The sequence below is a fragment of the Zingiber officinale genome, chromosome 8A, assembly GCF_018446385.1.
Source record: "Zingiber officinale cultivar Zhangliang chromosome 8A, Zo_v1.1, whole genome shotgun sequence".
In the NCBI taxonomy this organism is placed as follows: Eukaryota; Viridiplantae; Streptophyta; class Magnoliopsida; order Zingiberales; family Zingiberaceae; genus Zingiber; species Zingiber officinale.
In genome coordinates this window covers 46,758,799-46,770,452 of record NC_056000.1, presented here as the reverse complement: position 1 = coordinate 46,770,452, position 11,654 = coordinate 46,758,799, and the positions used below count along the sequence as shown (strand labels likewise).

General features: G+C 41.2%; 1 pseudogene; it reads left to right on the top strand.

The window, feature by feature from the left end:
* Window positions 1-1,102: 1,102 nt before the first annotated feature.
* LOC122010766 lies at window positions 1,103-3,184 on the top strand (annotated as a pseudogene).
* Window positions 3,185-11,654: the final 8,470 nt, after the last annotated feature.

The following is an 11,654-nucleotide window of genomic DNA, read 5'->3' as shown; positions in this document are numbered from 1 at the left end:
TTTAAATAAATATGAAATGTATTTGCAGTTGGCAATAAGCGAAAATTTCTATTAGTGTATATAGAATGATACTTTATATGTTTCTCGTTTGGTATGATTTTCAATATTTTAAATTATGTTTATTAGGTTTATATTTTCATTGTTTAATTTACTTATACAAATTCATTGATTGTATTTGTAGGTGACAGGTACTTGGATTTTGCATATGATGGTTGAAAATGGTTGATAATAAATTAGTTGAGTTTTTATTTTATAAGACTTTGTTAGTTTTAAAACTTAATGATTTGTTAGTATTTAGTTAGCATTGGATTCAATATTTTTACATTAGTATTGCATTTGTACTTTTATGATGATGGGATGAATTGTGATGATATGGTGAATGAATTAGATATTTTGGATATAAAATATTTCTATTCTTATTGTGGTGAATTGTGATGATGGTTAAATTGTAATGATGTGTAATTTTTTCTATTATGTGATGAATGTTTTGTATTCTGAATAAATATTAGTAATTTATTGTGGGGTATTCTAAATGTTTCTATTTAATGTTTTTATAAAATATTATAATTAACATTTAATAATGTCATTATAGATTATATAACATGACAGTTTAAAATATCTTTATAAATTATCATTACTAACATATTTTATTGTCCTTATATAAAAATTTAAAATATTTATAATTGTCAATATAAATTAGTTTAGGTGACATTTATATTTGTCCTTATTTAGATAATAAAAAGGCATGCATAAATGTCCATGAAATATTTTTTCATGATATTTTTTATTGTCATTATGTTCTTATATTTAAGACACTTTTGAAGTTAGCATAAATATTTTATAATGACATTATACAAATGTGGAATACTAGAGGGTCTATGCTAACATCGCATTTCAATATATTTTTTGATGATGTCACTATAGTTTTAGTGTCACTAAAAATATACTATAAGAATATTTATGTGTATCTTTAAAGATCTTAATTCTAGTAGTGAGAAATCCATTTCAAATGTTAAATGCATGCTAAATGAGTATATATATTCAAATGTTGCATTCCATCACCGATTGTGATTTAGCCTTTACAATACAAACTTTGTCAACAATGTTTTTCAGATTGACCTTATCTATCAGGCCTCAGCCACACGGCACCGCCACCACCACCGGACTCCTTGGCGCTGTCGTTGTCCTCCTCTTGGCAGCCTGCCTCTTCTCGATTCTCCGGAAACGAGACAAACGGCTTCCCCCAGGCTCGACCCCGTGGCCCCTCGTGGGCAGCCTCATCCTCGTGTAATTTTCTCGAATATAATTAAGGTTATCCAAAACTCTCTATAAATACAATTGTGATTTGGCCTTTACACTGCAAACTTTGTCAACAATGTTCTTCAGCTTCACCTCCTCCATCTGGCCTCACCCACATGGCACCACCGCCACCACCGGACTCCTCGGCGCTGCCGCTGCCCTCCTCTTGGCCGCCAGCTGCCACTACTTGATTCTCCGGAAACGGGGCAAACGGCTTCCCCCAGGCCCGACCCCGTGGCCTCTCGTGGGTAGCCTCATCCCGTTGCTCCGGCACCGGCCTCACTTCCGGTGGGTCATGGCCAGGCGGACGGCAAGGACATCACTTGCATACGCCTGGGGAGCGCCCACGTCGTCGTCGTCAACTCGCCGGAGCTGGCGTGCGAGTTTCTCAAGAGGCACGACGCCAACTTCGCATCGCGGCCGCTCACCGTGGCCACCAAGCACTCCAGCCGCAACTTCCTCTCGGTGATCTTCAGCCCGCTGGGTCCACAGTGGAAGAAGATGCGGCGCGTGATCGCGTCCGAGGTGCTGAGCAGCGCGAGGCTGCGCTGGTTGGCAGCTGCGCGGGCTGAGGAGGCCGACCACCTCACTCGGTACCTGCGCAACCTGTGCTTGGCCGGAAGCGTCGTCGACATTCGGCTGGCTATGAGGTACTACGGCGGGAATGTGATCCGGCGGATGATGTTCGGGGTGAGGCACTTCGGGGTCGGCGGCCCGCACCAAGGCCCCGGAGAGGAGGAGGTGGAGCACGTGGAGGCGGCATTCTCGATGCTGTCGGCGCTCTACGCCTTTTGCCCGTCGGACTTCGTGCCGTGGCTGAGATGCTTCGATATGGAAGGCCATGAGAGGATAGCCGAGCAGGCGGCGAGCACCGTCTGCAAGTACCATGATCCGATCATCGATGAAAGGATCGAGAAGTGGAGGAGCGGAGAAAAGAAGGAGGTGGAAGACCTTCTCGACGTCATGATCTCCCTCACCAACGACTCCGGCAAGCCGATGCTCAGCACTGAGGAAATTAAAGCTCAATGCGCGGTAAGGGTTGACCTTTTTTAATTTTTTTTTTTTTTTTTATATTTGTCTATCATCCTTATATGTTCCTATATCCACATCAAGACTCTCATTTACTCAAATATTCTATTTATGTATGTTTACTAAGATTCAACTGTATATCTTATATAATATAATAGATGCAACGGTAATTTTATAAAATTAATTATGAACCTTTTTTTATAACAAAGAAATTATTTTTTTGCAGGAGTTCATGTATGCCGCCGTGGACAATCCCTCAAACACAGCAGAGTGGTTGTTGGCACACTTGCTGGAACAACCTGACATCATGCGAAAAGCAGTTGAGGAGTTGGATCGGGTGGTCGGCAAGGAGCGGTTAGTAGTCGAATCTGACTTTGCTCGACTCCCCTACGTGAAGGCATGCGCTCGCGAGGCCCTTCGTCTCCACCCGGTCGCACCCTTCAACCCCCCTCACGTAGCCATCGATGACGCGATCGTTTCAAACTACTTCATCCCCAAGGGGAGCATGGTGTTGTTGGGTCGAGCTGTACTCGGACGAAATCCCAAGGTTTGGGATGATCCGACCCAGTTCAATCCGAGCCGACACTTTATGGATGGACACCAAGAGGTAGAGTTAGCAGAGCCAGGTCTCCGAATGATATCGTTTACCACCGGGCGTCGACAATGCATGGGAGCTCAGCTTGGCACGGCAATGACCTACATGTTGGTTGGAAGGGTGCTTCAAGCATTCGAATGGAGTTTACCTATTGATGAGGCTAGCATCGACCTCTCGGAGGAAAGGATGAGCCTCTTCAAAGCCAATCCTCTAATGGCTTGTGCAAAGATTCGATTGCCAGATTTGTTAGAGAATCTATGAGCAAATTTAGATAAATTGAAAAAAAATGGAAAATAAACTGAAGGACAAAAGAAACCTATGATCCATGAACTCAAATTTGCTCATCTCATATTTTGCAATTTGCATCAAGAACTATCTTATCAAATTATTGAATTGCATCTAAAATATTTAGAGTCAATTTTTTTGGAATTCATCATTGAGTTCTTACAAAATTTGATTTTAAATATGGTTTCTGCCAAAATTTTAACATACAATGCGAGACCTGGTATCCATTACTCGCAAGGTGTTAATTTCTTGTTGCTAGCACCACGAGGATTTTCATCTGTCCAGTCGTCCCATGCTCTTGCCTTTTTTATCTCTGTATCATCATCCTCATCTGTCGTGCGGTGATATCCTTGTGCCGTGATGAGTTTGCTTCTTCCGCGATCCTCACATTCCTTTCCTGCCATTTCTTCATCATCTCCATTTCACACAATCCAGGTTCCTTTCCTGAGTCAGACGAAGGCCGGATGAGCTATCGCTGGTATTGACGGAGAGGCAACTATGACACCCTTATCGTATGTGCCCCCGAGGACGGACCCCCATGTGGTACTGACAGACGGCGATAACTAAGTCGGCGGTACTTGAGCTCTGCGCGCACTCAGACAAGCACGTGAAACGTTAGAGGCAAAAAAATCAGGAAAAAAGTCTCCGGTGTGCCCAAGTCTGATACTTTTTTCCCAGAAGAACAGTGTACGAAAGAGAAAGAAAAGTAGAAGACAAGTGCGGATGTGCAAGAGAGTGTACCTGCTCAAGGGAGAGGACCTCCCTTTTTATATGATAGTGTGTACCTCTGAAGCCTGACTGATGTCAGGAAATGCCGGGTGTCAGGACCTGTCTGGTGATAGAGGATGTGTGGCACCCTCTTGTGGACTGGAAGAAGGGACAATTGGAATATTTCCTGACATACAGTAGTTATTCTTTGACAGACGATTATGATTCTCTGACCTTGTTATCGTGTAGCGCCTTCTGTCCCGCCCAGATATAACTAGGGCAGCTCGGGATGATCTGTCAGGTATAACATCTGGCCTAAGTCTTGAGGGGCAGGGAGATCTGTCGTGAGATCGCTCAAGAGCTGACCAGGAGGTGACCTAGTAAGAGAACCAGGCTTGGATATAACCAAGCTATGAAAACCCGACCAGTCGGAGCAGGTCCGACATCACCCTGATTGCACATCTTGATTCAGATCTGGGATTTTGATCTGTAAGCACCCGACCAGGCATCATACATCTGATGACACCATGTGGTCCAACCTCTTCTTTCCCTACCTGCCGACTGCCACGTCCTCCTGACTGTTGACTGTCACGTCCTCCTGACTGTTGACTGCCACATTCTCCTAACTGTTGACTGCGACATTCCCTTGACTTCTCACTGCCACATCTTCTTGACTTTTGACTGTCACGTCTCCTTGACTCTCGACTACAGGGCCCTATCATTATGTACCGTATCACAAGCCTCCCCCCCCAAGTCTAGTCGAGGGAGGCTCAGGTTCGATTGACTAGGCTCAAACCCTGGTTTCATTTATTTCGCCATTATGACCTTAAATGTTACTCCTTTTCCCAGATCCTCGATTGTGTAACCTGTTTAACTACTCAATCAACGTAGGGAGAAGGGTCATTTTTGTTGAAGTGTATACAAAAAGTCTAGCTTTTTTGTATAAACATATAAGAATCACATTGGTCAAATGTCTACATTTATATGCTAATTGCAGTTGTTCAATTAATTTATATTGTAGATAACATGGTGTGTGGTGTTATACACAGAAAATCATGTTATCAGTTCCTTATAAATTATAAACAGTAGTTCACGACTAAGATGGTTAGGAACAAACCATTGGAATAGTCGTAGTGTAATTTGGTATTATTTTATCATGACTATAAAATTACACTAGTACACTCTGAGTATATTGAGTAAAACCATTTGAGGTAGTTTCTTTTTATACTGACTAAATAAAAGAACAATACCTCTGTTATTATGGAAGTGTGTGCTCTTAATCCTAATATAATAACAATCACATATACTTAATATTTATTTCTTTGATTTATCAAAGAGTGTGATTTAGTTCGATAAATCAATAGGCCCATAAGTTGGAAAATGATATTATTTATAGTGTGTGTTGTTGATTATAGAAGAAAACTGTGTCCTAGAAATCTGGGTTGATAATGTCCCCAAGAGGAGCTCATAAGGATTGTCATGTTAAACCCTGCAGGTGGACTTAGTCCGACACGACAATAAGGTTGAGTTGTACTATCTCTTGGATTAAGAAATTAATTAAAGTGAGTTGTCAGTAACTCATTTAATTAGTGGGCATTCGACATGTTAAACACAGGGAGATTAACACACTCATGATAAGAAGGAGCCCATATAGTAATATGAGATTGGTGCGGTAGTTCAATAATAACCCTTTAGCGGAATGAGTTATTATTGATGAACTCGAGTTTGGTGTTCGGGGCGAACACGGGAAGCTCAAGTTCATCAGGAGACCAAAACCAATTCCTCATCTCGGTCCCTATCGTAGCCTCTTATTTATAAAGTATTATACTCACCTTCTTACCCACCTTAAGGTGGTCGGCCAAGCCTAACTTGGAGCCCAAGCTAGGGCCAGCCAAGCCAAGGTGAGTTGGATCCAAGGTGTGGCCGACCCTAGCTTGAACCCAAGCTTGGTGTGGTCGGCCACAATAAATTAAAAGGTTTTTATTTTTTAAAATCTTTCTTATGTGAAAGTCATGATTTTAAAAGAGAGTTTAAAATTTAAATCTTTCCTTTTATACCTTTCTACAAAAGATTAAGAGAAAAATTTGATATCTTTCCTTATTTGTAGTTAAAAAGAATATTTTAATTTTTGATAAAACTTTCCTTTTATGAAACCATATTCATGATTTTAAAAGAGAGTTTTAAAATTAAATCTTTCCTTTTATAGTTTCTACAAAAGATTAAGAAAAGATTTGATATCTTTCCTTATTTGTAGATTGAAATGAAGATTTTAATTTTAGAGAAAACTTTCCTTTTTGTAAATCATCCACATGTTTTAATAGAGAGATTTTAATTTATAAAAGTTTCCTTTTATGACCAACCATGAAGAGAATTTTTTAAAGAGAAATTTTTATTTAAAAATTTTCGGAAACAAATTAGGAAGTTTTAATTTTGTGTTTAAAACTTTCCTTGTTTAGAGGGATTAAGGTGGCTGGCCATATATATATAGTTTGAAAGGAAATTTTATTAAACTTTCTTTTCATTGGCAAAGAGAATAAGGAAGTTTTTAATAAAACTTTCCTTATTTGCCAAGACCAAGGAATATAAAAGAGAGGGTAGAGGTGTCTCACCTTATAACAAGATATCTTCTTTGGTTCCTCTCTTCCTTGGTTGGTGGCCGTTCTCTTCCTCTCCATCTCCTATTCTTCTTCCTTGGCCGACGGCATCTTCATCTCAAGGGTTTAGGTTGGTGGCCGGATTTTGTTAGAGGAAGAAGGAGAGATAGGAGGCTTTGTTTCTAGCATCCTTTGGAGCTTGGTGGTGGTGGCCGAACCTCATCTTCCCTTGGAGTTCTTGTGGTGACCGAAACTTGCTTGGAGAAGAAGGAAGCTTGGGTGGTTCTCCTCTCGGTAGATCGTCGCCCACACGACGTCCGAGATAAGAAGAGGAATACGATAGAAGATCAAGAGGTTGTGCTTATAAAGAAAGGTATAACTAGTAATTCTATTCCGCATCATACTAGTTTTCTTTGTATAGATTTTGAAATACCAAACACAAGAGGCATATGATTCTAGGTTTCGAATTTGTGATTCAAGTTTGTGTTCTTTTGGTTTTATTTCGATCTTGTGATTCAATTATTCTTTTTGGTTAAACCTAGGGTTACTATAAGGAGATTAAATATTAAATTTCTTCGAAAGGCTTTATCGAGGCAGTGGTGGATGCTCCCATACCCAAGAAGGCCAAGTGCCTCGCCATGTTTGACCTGGGAGCCTATATCTGAAATAAATATTTAATCGAATTTGTAACATGGGTGGGGTTGGATCAATAATGTTAAGTATCATTTGCGATCCAAGTCTAAACCTTTAAGAATAGATAAGTTAAACTTAGAATCAATAGTGTCAAGTTCCGCTTGCGATTCAAGTTTAATTTCTAAAGAACACATGGTAGCTAGGAAAAGGTTCAGACCTTGTACAAAATTTTTATACAGGGGAACCAGTGGGTATTCTGAGTAGCAACCAAGAATTTTAACTTTGTATAAGTTTCTTTCCCCTTCCCCTCTTGTTTAAAAGAAGGCCGATCACCATCCATAGAATCGTACTTTCTTTCTACTGACGTCCTTTGCCCATGGATATGAATTCTAAGTCGGATGAACTGCAACGTCTCTGTCAACAATTGGAACAGACGACTCAACTGCTTACCCAAAGGGGTAGGCCTTAACCGAGATGACGCAGGATAGAGATCTTCAATCTTCTCTTTGCCAAGAAATTGAGGAACTTTAGTTAGCCGCTAAATCTCAAGCCCAGACTGAAGTAGCATTGAAACAGAAAGCTTATTCAGACATGGAGAGCCAAGTCCAATTCCTAATCTATTTGAAAGAGAAACACACATCTTCCATAACCCTTCTTCAAGAAGAAAACTGACTCAAAGAGGAAACCATTACTCAGTAACGTTACATTATTCAGTCCACCAAGGCGAAGCTGATTCAGGCTCAAGCTTATCTAGAGCAGGTAGGTCAAGCGGAACACTTTTGACCGAGGTGGCGACCGACTACTGATACTAGAAGAGAACTCTGATCGCTTAGATGTCTCAAATGCAAAAATGATCTTTTAAGGAGTGTTTCATGTATTTTATCGAATAAATGCAAATCTAGTTGGGTTTCGGTCTTTGTTTATATTTCTTTTTCCCTTGCCTCCTGGTACTTCCTTACTTTATGCAGACCCTGAGAGGGGGGGGGGATTAGTGAAGGCTCTACCTGCTGATAACCCATCCGGGAACAAGAGTGTAGAAAGCTGACCGATGAGTTGCTAAGTGCGGGAGTATACTTGCTTATAACTTATGCTAGGGCGAGATCCTGGAGTCGCGATCTAGAGGTCGTTGGTTGTAAGAACATGCTCACTTATAACTTACGATAGGGCGAGAGTCTGGAGGCGTGAGAGCATGCTCACTTATAACTCGTCCTAGGGCGAGTGTCTAGAATCCCGACCAAGAGGTCGTTGGTCGTAAGAGCATGCTCTCTTATAACTCGCGCTGGGGCGAGAGTCTGGAGTCCCGACTAAGAGGTCGTTGGTCGTGAAAGCATACTCACTTATAACTTGGGGTGGGGCGAGAGTCTAGAGTCCCAACTGAGAGGTCATTGGTCGTGAGATCATACTCACTTATAACTCTTGCTGGGGCGAGAGTCTGGAGGCATGAGTGCATGCTCACTTATAACTCGTGCTAGGGTGAGAGTCTGGAATCCTGACCGAGAGGTCGTTGGTCATGAGAGCATGCTCACTTATAATTCGTGTTAGGGCAAGAGTCTGGAGGTGTGAGAGCATACTCACTTATAACTCGCGCTGGGGCGAGAGTCTGGAGTCCCGACTGAGAGGTCGTTAGTCATGAGAGCAAGTTCACTTATAACTCGCGCTGGGGCGAGAGTCTGGAGTCCCGACTGAGAGATCGTTGGTTGTGAAAGCATGCTCACTTATAACTCACGCTAGGATGAGAGCCTGGAGGCATGAGAGCATGGTCACTTATAACTCGCGCAAGGGCGAGAGTCTGGAATCCCAACCGAGAGGTTGTTGGTCGTGAGAGCATGCTCACTTATAACTCTCATTGGGGCAAGAGTCTAGAGGCGTGAAAGTATGCTCACTTATAACTCGCGCTGGGGTGAGAGTTTGGAGCGCGTGAGAGCATATTTACTTATAACTTGCGCTGGGACGAGAGTCTGGAGTCCCGACCGAGAGGTCATGGTCATGATAGCATGCTCACTTATAACTCGCACTGGGACGAGAGTCTGGAGGCGTGAGAGCATGCCCACTTATAACTCGTGCTAGGGCGAGAGTCTGGAATCCTGACCGAGAGGTCGTTGGTCATGAGAGCATGCTCACTTATAACTCGTGCTGGGATGATAGTCTGGAGGAGTGAGAGCATGCTCACTATAACTCACGCTAGGGCGAGAGTCTGGAGGCATGAGAGCATACTCACTTATAACTCGCGCTGGGTCGAGAGTCTGGAGTCCCGACCGAGAGGTCATTGGTCGTGAGAGCATGCTCACTTATAACTCGTACTGGGGTGAGAGTCTGGAGGCGTGAGAACATGCTTACTTATAACTCGCACTAGGGTAAGAGTCTGAAATCCCGACCGAGAGGTTGTTGGTAGTGAGAGCATGCTTACTTATAAATAGCGTTGGGACGAGAGTCTGGAGGCGTGAGAGCATGCTCACTTATAACTCGCGCTGGGGTGAGAGTCTGGAGGCGTGAGAGCATGCTCATTTATTACTCGCGCTGGAGCGAGAGTTTGGAGTCCCGACCGACAGGTCATGGTCATGAGACCATACTCACTTATAACTCGCACTGGGGTGACAGTCTGGAGGTGTGAGAGCATGCTCACCTATAACTCACGCTAGGGCTGTTAGGATGTATACTAAAAGCTTAGCTTTTTGTATGAACATAAGAATCACATTGGTCAAATATCTGCATTTATGTTAAATGCAGTTGTCCATTTAATTTATATTATAGATAACATGGTGTGTGGTGCCACATAGAAGATCATGTTATCAGTCCCTTATAAATTATAAATAGTAACTCACAACCAAGATGGATTGGGACAAACCATTGGAATGATTGTAGTGTAATTTGATATTAGTTTATCTTGACTATAAAGTTACACTAGTATACTATGTGTGTATTGAGTAGGACCATTTGAGGTTGTTTCTTTTTATACTGACTATATAAAAGAACAAAACCTCTGTTATTATAGATATGCGAACTCTTAATCCCAATATAATAACAATCACATATACTTAGTATTTATTTCTTTAATTTATCAATGGGTGAGATTTAGTTCGATGAATCAATAGGCCCGATAAGTTGGGAAATAATATTATTTATATGGTGTGTTGTTGATTATAGAAGGAAACTATGTCCTAGTAATCTAGGTTGATTATGCCCCCTTGAGGAGCTCATAAGGATTGTCATGTAAACCCTACAGGTGGGCTTAGTCCAGCATGACAATGAAGTTGAGTGATACTACTCTTGGAGCTAGATATTAATTAACTGAGTTGTCAGTAACTCATTTAATTAATGGACATTCTATATCTTAAACATAGGGAGATTAATGCCCTCATGATAAGAAGGAGCCCATAATATAATTTGGGATTGGTGTGGTAGTTCAATAATAACTCTTTAGTAGTATGAGTTATTATTGATGAACTTAAGTTGGGTGTTCAGGGTGAACATAGGAAGCTTAAGCTCATCGGGAGACCAAAACTAATCTCTCCTCTCGGTCTCTGTTGTAGCCTCTGTATATAAGCCTCGTATCCACCTTAAGCCCATCTTCTAGTCCATGTTGTGGCCAACCAAGCACATCTTGGCCACTACAACAAAAACATTAAAAGACAACGGTTAAAAACCGTTGTCATAGGCTCTTTAAAACCGTTGTAATTGGCAGTGTTGTTAAAAGTGGGGGGCTACGACAACGGTTTTAAACCGTTGTCTTTGAATGAAAAGACAACAGTTTTACAACGGTTTTAAACCGTTGTCTTTGAATGAAAAGACAACGGTTAAAAACCGTTGTTATTTAGAGCAGTTTTAATAACGTAACACTGCCAATTACTATCATTTTTGGGGCTACGACAACGGTTTTTAACCGTTGTCTTTAAGGGTGATAGACAATAATAACGGTTTTAAACCGTTGTCTTTTAAATTATTATCTTTTAATACTAATATATCATATTTCAATTTAAATATATAATAAAAAATTATAATCAAGAAAGAATATTTTCCACATCAATATCATTCAAAATGTTAGTTATACAAGAATTACAATCACAAAAGAAGAAACATATCTCATGTTCAAATAAAATTTATCCCATTACAAATAAACTTCCATGGAAAACCACATATTACATATCTGCTAAAGTGCAAACTATATCGAAAAGAAGCTTCGGCTTATCCTTACACCGTATTGTGACCACAAAATAATCCTTGTCAAACCAATTGACAACAGTAACCTTTGTCCGACAATTCTTGTTCCCGCTATCTTCTTTAGACCTCTGATAATCCCTATCATCGAGCATCAACTGGTGAAGCCTTCTCTCTGTGTTAGTGATACCCATGGAAACCGCAGTCTTGGCTCCCCTATGTCTGTTGTTCCCTTTTAGCACATTGCAAAGTAGTTGTTTGATTCTAGAGAGTCTTTGAGGATCAGTTATAGCTGAATTCTTCTCGTCGGTCACCTGCATAACTACTGCGGCTCGAGTGTTGTGTGTCCAGACCTC